The sequence below is a fragment of the Pleurodeles waltl genome, chromosome 4_2, assembly GCF_031143425.1.
Source record: "Pleurodeles waltl isolate 20211129_DDA chromosome 4_2, aPleWal1.hap1.20221129, whole genome shotgun sequence".
Taxonomy (NCBI): Eukaryota; Metazoa; Chordata; class Amphibia; order Caudata; family Salamandridae; genus Pleurodeles; species Pleurodeles waltl.
Window position 1 is genome coordinate 953,137,839 of NC_090443.1, and position 14,986 is coordinate 953,152,824.

A 14,986-nucleotide genomic window follows, 5' to 3' on the forward strand; every position below is an offset into this window, starting at 1 on the left:
GGGAAGTGTTTGTAGTCATGTCCCTGTACTCAGTGGCTGCTACATGGCACCCGTGGGCAGTATGAGCAAAAAAGAATGTTCATAGTTTTGTGTATTGACATGTATCTGACAGCCATTTTGGATGAGATCTGTGGACATAATTTCTTGTCTTTTCTTTTGCACCCATACAGATCAGCACCCATCAGAAAGGGATTTGGAGAGCCTTCTCCAAGAAGGTGCGGACCCTGAGGGTCCACAGCCGGCAGAGCGCCCACTGTCTCATGAGATGGGAGGACCTGAGGTGCTGGGCCCGGAAGATCACAGAGGCATGGGTGGGGGTGCCTGTCGGACTTTGACCCCTTTGTCCAGCATTTTCTTTTCTAGCTTTCAGTTGTCCCTGAGTGACTTTGGTTGTGTGCCTGCAGTTGTGTGTGTTTGAGCCTGCTTGGTGCTCCATGTACTGTTGTTAGCAGTATGTGAGTTTATGTGCAGTGTTGTTGTCCCCAAAGAGAAGGTATATGTTGTGTGTATAGATATGTGTGCGAATGCAAAGGTGGTGTCATGCCACTGTGCACTGTTTGGTATGGTATGGTGTTAGCCTTGTCCCCCTGATCAGGCTTATGTATACATGAGATGTGTGTCATCTTGAGGTTTGTATGTGCAGACAGGGAGTGTGTTGAATTGTGCTATCTTTGTTTGCATTTGCCTGTGCATGTGTCCATTTAGGTGTGTGCCCCCTGCAGATGGTTCCTGTAGGGGTATGTCCCATGCAGAAGGAGTTGTATGTGCTTTGTTGATTTTCCCTTCCCCATTGTGCAGATGTGCATGACAATTGGTTTTGGTATTGTTTGTCTCTGAGACCCATGTAGGACAATTTCTTGTGGAGATGTTGTTTGAGGGTCTTGTTCAAAGTGTTATATGTCCCAGTGCAGTCTCACTGCCTGTGTGCCCCAGGTGGCCCCATCCAAATTGTGTAGGTATAGTTGTCATGTTGTTCTTGTTGTATTGGTCTCTTTGTGTTTTATGCATGCCATTGTGTTTCCAATGTGCTGTGATGTGTGTGTCCATTGCAGGCCTGTTTACTGGTTGTGGTGTTTGGGTTCCATGCCACATCAATAGATATGTGGGTTGTATGTGGGGACAGTGTGAAATGTGGTTGTGTGAGTAGTATTTGTATATGTGCTGTAGCTGTGTTTTTGCTGTGTGTGACAATGTTGCGTAGCCTTCATTGTCCCTGTTCCTGAGCTGTGTGTTTTTGTGTAGTGTTGCAGTGCAGTGTGAGTATGCTGGCCAAAGTGTGCATAGTGTGTGTGTGTGTAGGTGTCCGCATTGATGTATGCCAGTGAGTGTGCGTTGTATGAGATGTGTCCCTGGTACCTGTGCCGTACCCCCTGGATGATGTGTTTGCCGGAATACAAGCTGTTTTTAGAGAATGATGATACAGGTAGGTGTGTGTGCTTATGGTTGATGTCGTCGACTTTGATTTTGTGGTCTTTCCACGAGCAGTGGCATGATGTTTGTGAATGGCTCCATGGTGGCCCTGGATGTGTAAAGGTGCCTGCAGGTGAGTGTCTCCCTTTATACTGTCCATTTCCGCCAGCTTGTACATGGTGGTTAGACTGCGGCAGTCACATTGGCAGTGTGCAACCTCGTAATGGGTCCAGCGGAAACACTATTTCCACTGGCCTGTTTATGCTTACTTGTGACCGTGGCGGTCTATGCTGCCTGGTGGTGCCGGCGGACCGCTGGTGGTCTTCCGTTTGTACAACCTCAAAACTCGTAATACGGTAGTACGCTCCGCCAGACCGTTGGCCGGCGGATTGCCACTGCCAACATGGTGGTGACCTCCAAACTGGTAATGAGGCCCACAGTGATCTGCCCAGAATCACCGGATGTGGAGCTGATGCTGAAACTCGAACCTGGGTCCTCAATTGCAAAGTCTCTGGCCGTAACGCCACATCCTCTCTCCTAAGTGTAACATATAATTAAGTGATCAACTGGATAAAAAACATAAAAATAGCAAATAATTTAAAAGTGCTTTGTCCCTATTTGAGAACTCAGAAAATATGCCCACATTTTAGTTTTTTAAAACCACTAACCATAATTTCTATGGGAATAAGACCCTCTAATTTTTATAATTTGTAAAGTAAATGCTTTAGATATTACAGTTTTGATTACATCAAGATGACGTCAGGCGTGCCACGCTTTTGTAACATATATAGAATGTTAGCAATCTGGTTGTTCATTAAAATACTGTGGGGAGGCAGAGGTCAAGTGCCGCGTTCAACGGACCATTGAGGGCAGGGGAAAGAGGGGCAGGGGCAACAAAACAACCATGGAGGACAGGCAAGAGATGTTGTGACAATATAACAGACAATTGAGGGCAGAAGAAAGAGGCAGTGGCAATACAACCTTGCATGCCAACAGACCGGATTCAGGCAGGAGATGCCTGATGTTTCTAAGCCCAGAAGGGCTTTATTTCATCTGTCTCCTGCCTAAAATCTCCTCCTTTTCAATGTAAATCAATGAGGATAATCAATTCCCTAGAGTTTCTTTTTTCAAAATCTCACTCATACCAAGTTCAAAATGTTGGCAAATATGGTACACTGGATCATGGAGGGCAGGAGGAGTTTGCAGTGATATCAAACTAGATGGAGGGCAGTGGCAGCCCATCGAGCCATGCAGGGCAGGAGGGAGGGGGCTGGTGAATAAACTCAGACAACAGAGGGTATGGAGGAGGTGAATGGAGTCGCAAACTATCTGTTAAGGCGGGCAGGACAACAGCCACACAGAACTCTGCGGAAGCAGGGGCATGAATTTCAACAATGGATGGCAAGGAGGAGGGGGGCAGGAGCTGCAGTCTTGGGTGTGAGGGAGGGGACAGCACAACGCCAGGCCAGGCCCTGCATCCAGCCCACCACCCCACCATGCATTGCGATAGACATCTTACTTAACGTAAAAAAAAACCTAGAAATTTGCTGAAAAAAACAAAGGTTACAGGGATGTTATAGTTAGGAAATTTAATAAGAAAACCTTAGAAATTCATTCATGCCCTAAGGTAACTATAACTTGCGTCCTCGCCACACACTAATTACCCTAGATATTACATCACTTGTTGCATCTTCAGTACATTTGCAGTAAACTTATTGATGCAAAAACTGTGCATGGCGAGGGCGGGAGATAGTCGGTCATGAGTTATATCTGGACCTAACTATAACATCCCTGTAATCTTTGTTTTTTTAGTGGAAAAAAATAATAATAAAAAAAAAAAAATATATATATATATATATATATATATATATATATATATAAATATATATATATATACGTATATATATATATACATATATATCTATTTTTATTCCATTCGTGGGATTACAAACAAACAAGACTTGTTTGTTTGTAATCCCACGAATGGAATAAAAGTTTAATTATTAATTGCACAACGACGGAGTGCGGTTCTTTTCTCTTGACAAAGTGAAAGAGAAATCCCCTTCTTTTGAAATACGGACGTCCTGCCTTCAATCAGCACCACCGGTGAAATAAGTGCGCCACAACACGCTTGTTAGGACATTTCTCCTCTTGTTACATATATATATATGTATATATATATAGTAGAATGTATATATTACTTAGTTATAGTTAGGACCTAGGTTCAATATAAAAAGCGTTTTTTCGCTTGCCTATATATTTGGCGCCGATTGACGAATCTTCAGGAAACTTACACAAAAAAAAAATCACATCTGCTGCAGTCTGTAACGTTTTCGGGTGATCCGTCCAAGGGGAGCTGAGAAAAAGGGGGGGTCCCAAAACATGTTTTCCCCATTCATTTTTCCATAGGGTTTTGAACAGCAATAGCGCTGAAACTACTGGATGGATTTAAATCATATTTGTCAGAAAGGTAGGTCCTGATCCACAAGGAAATCCTTTTTTGTTTTGGTGTAAAGTCGTTCAGTAGTTTTTTTAGAAATTAAGGGGAAAACAAATTTGTATATCTAGGAATGCGGATTCGGCGTGGACCTCAGCGAATCTGCAAGCCAAACGGAGGAGTTTGATTGGCTGGGCGCAAGCTGTTCAGAAAGTTGCGGCTGTCATTTTATCGACAGGCAACTGTCCTGTTGGATGGATTTTATTTGAGAAATGGGTAAAAGGGCCCAGGGTAGATGTACTCTGACCCCATGGAGATCGTGTAAGGGTTCATAAAGGATATACTATGAGTTTGAAAAGGTAAAATCCTTCATTATTTAGGGCAATCGTAAATCCATGACTTCGGAACGGTGCTCAGCGCAGCCCCCGTGTTACGTCGCGACAGAGTCGCAAACCCTGCCAATGAAAGAAAAATACATGTATTTCAGCAGATAATGCAGCACACACTGTCACAGTCAGTCACAGACCCACTGAGATAGTCATGTAGCAACTCACAGAACCACTTGGACGTTCATGCTTCCATTCAGAGACCCACTGAGACACTGACACACCCACTCAGAGACCCACTGAGTGACTCCTGCATTTACTCAGAAATCCACTGAGAGTCTCATGAACGCACTCACAGAACCACTGAAACACTCACACAGTCACTCACAGACCCACTCACACACTCATGCACTCACTCACAGACCTACTCAGACACTGATGCACCCACTAACAAACCCACTGAGAGACTGATGTACCCAGTGGCAAACCTACTCAGAGATTCTTCCATCCACTTACAAACGCACTCAGAACCTGATGTGCCCATTCACAGACCCACTCAAACACTCATACAGTCACTGACAGGCCTACTGAGAGACTTATGCACTCATTCTTAGACACTCTCAGGCAGTCATGCACCCAGTCACAGACCCACTTAGAGACTCTTACACCCACTCACAAACTGACTCAGAACCTCATGCACCCACTCACAGATCCACTCAGAACCTCATGCAGCCACTCACACACCCACTCAGACACTCACATACCCACTGACAGATCCACTTAGATAGTCACATACCTACTGAAAGACCCACTAAGACACTCATGCACCCACTCACATATTCACTCAGACTCTTCCACCCACTCACAAACCCACTGAGAACCTCATGCACCCACTCAGAGAACCACTCGCAGCCTCATGCAGAAACTCACATACCCATTCAAACACTCACAAATTCACTCACAGACCCACTGAGAGACTCATGCATTTACTCAACATCTACTGAGAGCCTCACGCATCCTCTCACAGACCCACTGAAAAACTCACAGACCCACTCAGAGGCTCATGCACTCACTCACAGATCCAATTAGAGACTCATGCACCCACTCACAGACCCTCTCAGATAGTTATGTACCCACTGACAGACCCACCCACACATTCATGCACCAACTCAGAGACCCACTCAGAACTTTCTCCATTGAGTAATAATAGGTAATTTTATTTCATGTGATGCATTCCAGAATGTAGTGTTACATATAGATAATAAATAAAAACGTAAGAAAAATATGTTGGGTATTGTGCATTCAATTGTACTTTTGGTTTGCAAACCCGCGACATAGTCACAACTCTAATTAGTTTTTTTTAAAAAGAACTCAGAGTTTCTTTAAAATTTAAAAAGTGGTTGGAATGTAGGGTGGCTCTAAGAAGAGCCTTTGTGTTTGTTGGCTGTATATGTTTTGTGCATATATGAGTGAATGCACAGTTTTAAGTTACTCAGAAATACTCTGTTGCCCTAATCTGTGAAGTGAACACCAATGCTTCTGTATATGCCATCCATGTCAAAGTGGAAGTTATTTTTGTACACTAAGCCCATGCTATGGTCTCTTAGAAATGCTGAAATGGTTTTATTAACATGTTTCCTAGCCTTGTCTACTTGTGGACAGAATTGAGTTGACCACTTCCATTTCTCCTTCTGGCATATATTAGAGAGCACAAAGACAGTGTGAGGGAAAAGGTGCATTAATTGAACAAAGGTATCCTTCATTAGTACTTCTATTCCTACTCCAGTCAGTGTGCCCAGGTCATTACCACCACAGTGCACAATGATGAGGTGAACGGGCTGGGTCCTTTTAATGCATCCAACCAATGGAAGCAATTGCTGCCACCTTAATCCTCTCTGGCCAACCCAAGTAATATCCACACTAGGCAAACCCAGGTGCCTGTCAACGCCTCTTTTTCTTGCATACTCACTAGCCAAAAAAACATAGTTGTGACCTACAATCCACACACTGAACATTTTCAAGGATAGGAGCTGTTGCACACAGAAGAAGGCTGCAGATGAATGAAGGAGGTATCAAAATGTGAGGTGATTAAAATGGAGGGACTTGCAGATTTAAAAAAATGCATGTATTTGATTCGATGTTGTGAAAAGAGTTATGTATTAAAGAAGGTTGTGACTAACAAATAGAAGTTAGTCATTTTGTGATTGGTTCTTATTTTTTTAACTCCTGTAACTTCATTTTTAATATGGTTATACTTACTGGCTGTAAAACACCCCTGCTGCAGCATACAGTAAAGCTAGTCTGTTTCTAGCAATAAATGTAGTGAACTTTTGAACTTTTGTACAGTGGTCTAGTGGAGGTTGCTATGGCACCTGTGGACATTCAGGCCAACTTTACGACTCTGCCGGTCTACAGACCGCCACATTATGGCCGTGGCGGTTCGGCCACTGTCGGACCATCAGTACCGCCAGTTTCCCTCCACTGGAGGTACTGGCAGTGCTGGCGGTCCTAATCCACCAGGGAAGCGTTGCATGCAGTGCTACCTGGGGATTACAAGCCCCCTCTCTGCAAGCTTTTACATGGCGCTTGCACCGCCATGTAAAAGCTGGTGGAGACGGGCTGTCGGGGCCCCCATGGACTGCCCCGTCGTGCTTTTCACTGTCTGCTATGCAGACAGTGAAAAGCGGGACAGGTGTTGTTGCACCCTACGTACCGCAACATTGCCGCCTGCTCCATCATGAGCCGGCATCAATGTTGTGGGCTGTTCCCCGCTGGCCAGCCGGCACAAACACCATTTCTGCCCGCTGACCCAGCAGGGAACTTGTAATGGGGCACGCTGGAATGCGGCCGCACTGGCAACAACCTGACTGCAGGAGTTTGGCTCAAAATGACCCCCTCAGTGTGGGGGGTGAGAAGAGCTGTTAAAGGAGACAAACATATATTAGTAAAATAGAGATTATGGCGGAGTAGGTTTTAAAAGAAAAGATTTTCCTAGATAAATATCATGTGTATTTTCATAATGTAGTGAAAAATGTTGAAGAAAACAATGAGAAATATGTTTTTTTTATCCACAACTGAATTTGCAACTCCAGTGTAATATTACACAGGGTGTCCGCGCAGAGGGACGTGAAGGAGTCAAAACTGGAGCATCACACAGTTGGAAATTGGGCTTTTGACTAAGAGCACAAGATAGAGTTAACACACAGTAACCATTGAAAAGTAGTCTAACATAAATAAAACATGCAACAGAGCTTGTGATTTGATAACTATCACAGAGAGCAAAGGTGAATAGGGTGCCATTACTGCTTCCTTGGAGTGAGAGTGGGCTACCATTGTTATTCTGAGTTTTTATTCACTTTAAAAAAAGGAGAAGGAACACTGTGACCATGATTTATCTATCATCCAAAGATATTTACAGGTACGTAAATTCCAGTATTATTTTTAGAGCGAGCTGTGTCCATTAATTAAAGTTAAAAAAACTGTACATTATATGTAAAAACACTATTGTAAGTAAGGTCTACTGACATAGATCTTGATTATTTAATAGAAAAATATTTATAATATGGTAGTAGAGCTTTTGGGACAATGTTTGAAAATTGAAATTGACTTTTTATGTGGAAAGTCTTGTGAAGCATGATAGTTTTTTTTTTTATACAGGTGATGCTTTAAATAGGTTTGTAAGGTATAAAAGGTATAGTGGAGGGTACTGGAATTATGCGGCAGGGAAGGGCCAAATTGTGTGGTAGGGTTGAGTCAATTATGGACCAAGAAAATCAAAATTATGTGGCATAGTGCAGCAGAGTTTTTGATACTATTACTTTATTATTTTGTCATTTTTAAACTTGCTAAAATTTTGTGAGTATTGTTGGACCTAATTAGTACCACATCAACACCCAAATATAGCAAGATAGCAACAAAAATATAACTATGAAAAGAGCCTTACACTGAGCGGCAACTCATGTGCTGTATTTTTACTAATTGTAGTACAGTTTGAGCTAGAAACTAAATATTTATTTTTCGTAAAATCTGCAGATTATGTGACAGATGATGGATTTATGTGGCAATTGCGGCTAATGTCTAACTATACAAAAATCGCTGCAGCCTCAGAATTGCGTATTTCCAGTACCGTGGGTATCATATGTGATTATACTAAAAGATATAAAGGTGCAGATTTCTAGGAGCTATGCCCTGTCAAGAAGTGTAGGTACTGATGTATATTGTTGCCTAACTTTATCTTAACATGTGAAGAATGTACACTATTTGTGAAAATAACATGAATTTTTCTTGTTTGCCATTGTAATGATGTTGAAATTTGTGGATAGGTATAATGGAAAGACTCTTTCGCCATCCTGCCTGGGTTGTTGAAAAGAATGTTTTTGTTATGGACAAAATGAGACGATTTTATAAAGAAGCAATTCTGAAATATTTTCTTGATTTGCCCAGATCTATTTCTGCATTGGAAGAGATTTGAAAAATGCTGATCAAAATACAATAGAAAAAGAAAGTGCACAATTTATATTATCTACTTGCAGCTCATGAAAAAACAAAAACATGTGGAGAATGTCAGTAAACACAAAGAAGTTACTGGTAAGCCAACCAAAAAATATTTAAAAACTGTATGTGGCAAACTGAAATATTTGCAAGATGCAGAAAAGAAACATAAAACTTGTAAAGCATTTGTACAAAGTAAAAATAGTTGAGAATAGACAGAAGTCATACAAGAAAGCTAAAAGCTCAATCAGCAGGCAGCAACAGTTCAAGGAAATTAGAGTGAGAATCTTTCGTGTTAGAGTAATTCAGAATCTTATTAAGAATATGGAGAAATACAGAAAGAGAACAAAAGTACTGAAACAAAAAAGAAATTGTTGAGGATATAGTTGATAAGGCGTTTGACTTGAAGAGGAAACTTTTCATTTTGATAATCAATAGGATGAGAGCCTTGGACAAAATGGTGCTGGGTATGAAAAGATGCAGCCAAATGAAAAGAGTTGTTAATAAAAGTAATTTTTGTAAAATATTAAGTGGAGAATGGAAGTATTCATCCAGCACAGAACCTTACTTTAATGAAGAAGCATATTTGCAAGAGACTACATTAGTACATGCAGTGGATTCAACTGGTGGATGTTATGAAATGAAGGAAGGGACTCCAATTGAAAAAGAAAAGATTGTTCCTAGAGATAAGGAAACATTGATAAAAGGAATATGTTCAGGGGAGATGTACACATGGACCTATTTACCAGTGGATGTGTAGCAGTATTTGTACCATTCGGCAACAATCTATTGATTTATGACGAGCTTTTGTACATGAATTTCCAAGTAGAAATCTTAAGAGAAAAATGTCCATTTTACAAGGCTTAAATCCTTTCAAATTAAGAAATCTAACACATTTACAAGGGCATTCTTCACCATGTTTATCTAGGAACGTGTGTCAGAGCACCTTTCATCACTTTAAAACGTTAGCAGTTCACCATTCAAAGATGAGAAGTTTTGTTAGGAGACTTTACTATATGAAGTCTCCAGCGCTATGCTTAGGAGAGATGAATAGAGTACTTGTGCATGACACTGTACAAAAGCTACAAAAGGTTTTTGATGATGTCTAGTTTTGGTTCTTTGGTCCTGAACAGGACAGTAATGTGAATAGGGATTTTTTTAGGTAGAGATAATGAGAAGAGAGTTCAGGAATTGGTACTGAGAATTTCTAGGAAGAGATTACAAAATTCAATACATCTAGTTGTGAGAAGCCAGACTATGTTTGCATGTGCTGTAGATACACTCACTATAAGATACAAACATGAAATGTAGATGTGCTTTCAAAAACTGAAGGGAAAAACAAGGAAAAGTGGCAAGAACGTCCTGCTAATTTCTATGTAGAAGAATGTTTCGATTTGTCTATCTGACAAGTAATTTTTAAGTACTGCTATGACAATTTAGAGGAACAGAGAACATCAGCGAGAGCAGTGTATAACGGACTATAACTTAAAACTGTCCCAGAACAACTGGAAGATTTAAATGTGTATGAATCTATCCTTATACAATTTGTACATTTACTTCAAGCAGTTGTACATTTCGAACCAAGGACAGGTAAATTGCCTGCAACAGAGTTATTGAAAGGCCTTAAAGGAAGAGTAGTGTATTTGCCATTAGACGTAAAAAAATGTTGAAATTCAAGACGTTGAGAAAGATAATGAAGAACTACCTACTAGTTGGTAAATGGTGTACCTACTTAGAAAAAGACAATTTGGCAAGAGTTAGTTGATGTTAATAAAGTTAAACGAGCCACATTATACCTGTTACAAAATAATGTTTAATATAAAGATGTTGCTGTGCAGAATCATATTGAAAATGCTGATGATGATGAAGAGAGTTTGTCTGCAAGGGGACAAATAGAAAAAGTAGATTTATCTGTTCAGAAAAAATCTATGAGCACTATGGCATCCATCTATTACATTCAGAAGAAGTAATTGGTGATGCTATAGACCTTTACCAGATGAAGCAAGCTAAAGGAGCTCCAATGAGTATGTGGGAAAAGAGCTTGGAAGCTCGCTGCTTTCCAAATTTGTTTCCTGCAGGACTAGGAGGTCGGTGATATGATCGGCCTATACAAATACCAACAGCTAAATACCGATCAACAAGATTATTCTCAGAAGATCCAAGATTTAGACAGTGTATTCCATAAATATTCCACCTTTTATTTGAACGTGACTTGTCAGGACTCTCATAGGCAGCAAATCATATCTTGAAAACAAATGTTCATCTTCAAAATATGTCTGCAAGTCAGAAAAGGATTTAAACTTGGATTATAACTTAATTAATTTAATGGCGTACCAACGTGGTACCATTGAATACTGGTTCTGTCGTCATAGAAAAGTAAAATGTATGCTGAGAAACCTAGTACCACCAATGTGGTTTTTGACATTGAGTTGTGCAGAGTATGCCTGAGATGATCTTATTGAATTCTTGAGAGAAGCAGAATCTAAAAGATGTTAATTTGAAGACAGCTGGAGAACTCTGCTCATTACTTCCTGCTAACGTTTGCAAATATTTTAACCACAGGTTCCAAGCTATGCTTGCTTTCATCTGCAACAAAACCAATCCTCCTATTGGAGAAGTAAGTGATTTCTTTTGGCGGAAAGAGCACCAGGCTAGTGGTGCTCCTCATATTCACATGCTACTATGAATAAAAGATGCTCCCAAGTTTGGATCAGAAAGTGATGACTCTGTTTTGTCTTTTATAGGACAGTATGTTACATGTAGTGTACCAAAACAGAGTGCTGACAAAGGTCTCAGAGAACAGGGTTTGCGTTTTCAAAAACATAGATGTGGGAAGTATTGTTTTCGTAGATACAGATCCAAAGAACATTTTTAGACACAATGTTGATTTGGATTTCCACGAACTGTTATTTCAAAAGGAAGAGTAAATAGCTTCTTGTCTTCATTGAGACATACACTAACACGGAAATCACCAAAGAACACATACAATTTAAAAAGAAGTGAAGATTCCAAATATAATAATGACTGCAATCCGGTTAGTTTAAAAATGTGAATGCTAACATGGACATTCAACCTGTTGCAGACAGTTCCTTTGCTGTGGCTCGGTACGTCACATAATACAAGACAAAATCAGAGAAAATTGAAATGAAGGAGATGTGGGAGGAGGTTTCTGCAGAGAAGACAGCAAGACATTGTATTAGTTTAGCTTGAAAATACTTTCAAAGTCCAAAGGAATTGTGTGGGTTAGCCTTGGTCTGTCTACCACAAGAAAAATATTTTTTTTTCCTTTCCTGAAATTCAGTATCTGGCAGAGTTTGACCAGAAAATACAGATTTTGTGAAATCAAATATGTTGGATACAAACTATCCAAGAAGAAACCAACAAATAGAGTACAAGTGTCTTTATACAATTCTTCAAAAATGCAGTAATCTATCTGAGAACACAGAAGAAGGAAAATATGCAGTTCATGGTTGTGGTGGATGCTTGGTGAAATACGAAAAACAAAATGTAATTAACCATTGGAATTGGCCTTTCTAAATAATTAAAAAATTGTTTTTTTTTATTTAGCACTTCTTCAGTTGTTCAAACCTTGGCATAGTGAATTGGAATTACTTGGGGATTACAACTGATACGAAGATTATTTTAATGCTGCCAAAGATAGTATTCAATGCCCTATGTTCAATAACTACTTAAAAATGTTAAATTATGAGATCCAACAGGAAGACATGATTGCACCAGAGATAGCTAAGGACAGCTCTCAAAGCAGCCAAAGCTCAGGCCCTTCAAGTCAGGATCCTCTTGGAAAACTTATTATTGAAAATGAAGCTATAATAGGTATGAATTAAGTTGAAACTTCAATGGAACAAGCTGGATAAGATTCACTAGATCTGGAACAGTTAGTTGGCCAACTGAACAATGATCAAAATGAGATTTATATTGAAGTAAAAGGTAAAATAGAACATGGATTACAACATGAGAAGAAGGAATGCAATTGCTCATCTTTCAAGCCTATACTATTATATATTAGTGATCAAGCTGGCAGTGGAAAAAGCTTTTTAATGAAAGTTATCTCAACTTATCTACAGAAGACTACAGAGTCTAACTTATCGTGTAGTAACAACACCTACTGGACTAGCTGCACACAATATCAGAGGAATTACTCTATATAGACTTTTAATGCTGTCAGTTGAACATGACAAACTGGAATATCAGAAGTTATCAGGTGAAGCTTGTCAAGGTAGCAAGCGATTTGAGGAAAATGAAGCTTTTTATTATTGATGAGGTAAGCATGTTTTCAAATCTAATGCTTGCCTTTGTCCACCTTCGAATGCAGGAGATTTTAAAAACTGAATACGATGTTGTTTCAAGGAAAACATTTGATTTTTTGGAGACCTATTACAACTTACTCCAGTAAAAGGACAGCCTGTTTTCAAAACTCTTTCACATGAAGAGACTCAAAACCTATTGGGAAGTATTGGCAATGTAAACATTTGGCAATATTTTCAATACGAAGAACTTGTAAAAAATATGCGTCAAGCCTCTGACATGGAGTATGGAAACATGCTAAAGGACATTAGAGTAGGAGTTCTGACAAGGGTCAGGTTGAATTCTTAGCTATAAAATTTGATCAGGTTGATGGCATGAAACAGATTAGACGATGCTTTGTGCACTTTTTGCTTGCAAAAGATTTGTATGTTAGACAAAAACAGTTTCCAGTTTGTCTAGCATATGCTGTTATGACCCACAAGTCTCAAGGGTTAAGTGTTGATGCTGCATTATTAAATACTGGAAGTACAGTTTTTAAAGAGGGAATGCCATATGTAGCATTGTCTAGAGTTCAACCATTATCTGGTTTGTTTCTGGTTAATTTTGATGAGAGCAAGCTTAGTGCAGATGCAAAGTGTGTCAGAGAGTACAACAGATTATGCTCCTTATTTAGGTCGATATCCTGTTTATGAGAAAAATATATTATGTCCTAAGTGAGATTGACGAAAGAAGGAAAAAAGATTACACAAAAGGCTGAAAGCACAGCTAAAGAAGAAAGCGTTAAGAAACGAAAAGTGGAAAAAGACAGACATTGTTCGGTACCAGTTAGGTAACACTACTGGCGTTAACTGCATGCTAATGTTGTTCTGAATGTTCTGTTCCATCTCCCACATTTTGTAAATGCAATCCAGGAAAAACCACAGAACACATTGCGTACAGCACTGTTTAATTGTCTTGAACATTTATCTCTTAACAGAATTGTAATGCAAACTGCTTCAGAAATTAGAAAAGTTGTGGGGAAATATAGTGGCTCTGTTATATTTACTCTAAATGCTCAACAAGATGCACAAGAGTTTATTATTGTGATCCTTGGAATTTCAGAATAAGAAAATGTGAATATTGATGATATATTTGGACTCAGTTATACATGGAATCATGAGTGTGAAGCTTGCTCTTTCACATCGAGTACTGAAATTGAATCTGAGCGATTTTTGTATTTAACTCTCCCAGATTGCAAAACTGTTGCCCTCATTATGTTATTGGTGGTAAAAACTGCCTACTGGTGCGGTGACAGCTGCCAAAATCCAGTCACCGCAGCTACTGTCTGTCCACCATACTATAATCACTGCGGGACTGCCGCCACAAGAATGGTGGAAATCTGGCAGTGATCATACTGGTGGATGGTGGTAAGCTGGTGCTGCTACCACCAGCACCGCCACGCCAGTAGAATGCCGCCAGCCATATCATGACCTGTGATACGGCCTGGCGGTGTTCTGCTGGCGGGCGCTGCTGGTGGTAGCACCGCCCCTTCCTGTTCCCTGCCGGCAGACCACCTGGAAGAAGGTAAGTTGGGCTTCCGACAGGGGAGTGGGGTCGGGGGTGTTGTGTGTGGGGTTGTGTGCATGAATGTGTGAGTATGTGCGTGAATGCATCTGTGTGTGTAGTGTTGTTTGTGTGGGTGTATGCATGTGTGTGAATGTGTGTAAAAATGGTAATGTGACTGTGTGTCTGCATATCAGTGTGAATGTGTGTACAAATGTGTGCGAGCATGACTGGATGTATGCGTGTATGAATGCGTGTATGCCAGTGTGAGTGAGTGGGTGTATGCGTGGTGCTTGTATGGGGGGTGAGAGGATCGAAAGGGGGGTAGTGTGAATGGAGGGGTGGTGGGGAGTGTTGAGGGTTTGTGTGAGCCACCTACCAGTGACATGGAAGAAATTCCCTGTCACCGGTAGGGCCTACCGCCAGCAACACCACGAAAACCATGGTGGTAGGCTGGCTCAAAATGCCGCCGGCGGTACTGTAGCAGCTGCCGGGCTGGAGATTGACATCTCCG

The 14,986-nt window shown here is 40.5% G+C and overlaps 1 long non-coding RNA gene across 3 annotated transcripts in view; it reads left to right on the forward strand.

The window, feature by feature from the left end:
• LOC138293521 (uncharacterized) overlaps positions 1 to 14,786 on the forward strand; it is a 945,691-nt gene extending 930,905 nt beyond the window's left edge. For all 3 annotated transcript variants that reach the window (XR_011203027.1, XR_011203026.1, XR_011203028.1), the window contains 2 exons: positions 8,617 to 8,760; positions 11,227 to 14,786. This is a non-coding gene — a long non-coding RNA (uncharacterized lncRNA). The remainder of the gene's footprint in view (positions 1 to 8,616; positions 8,761 to 11,226) is intronic.
• Positions 14,787 to 14,986: the final 200 nt, after the last annotated feature.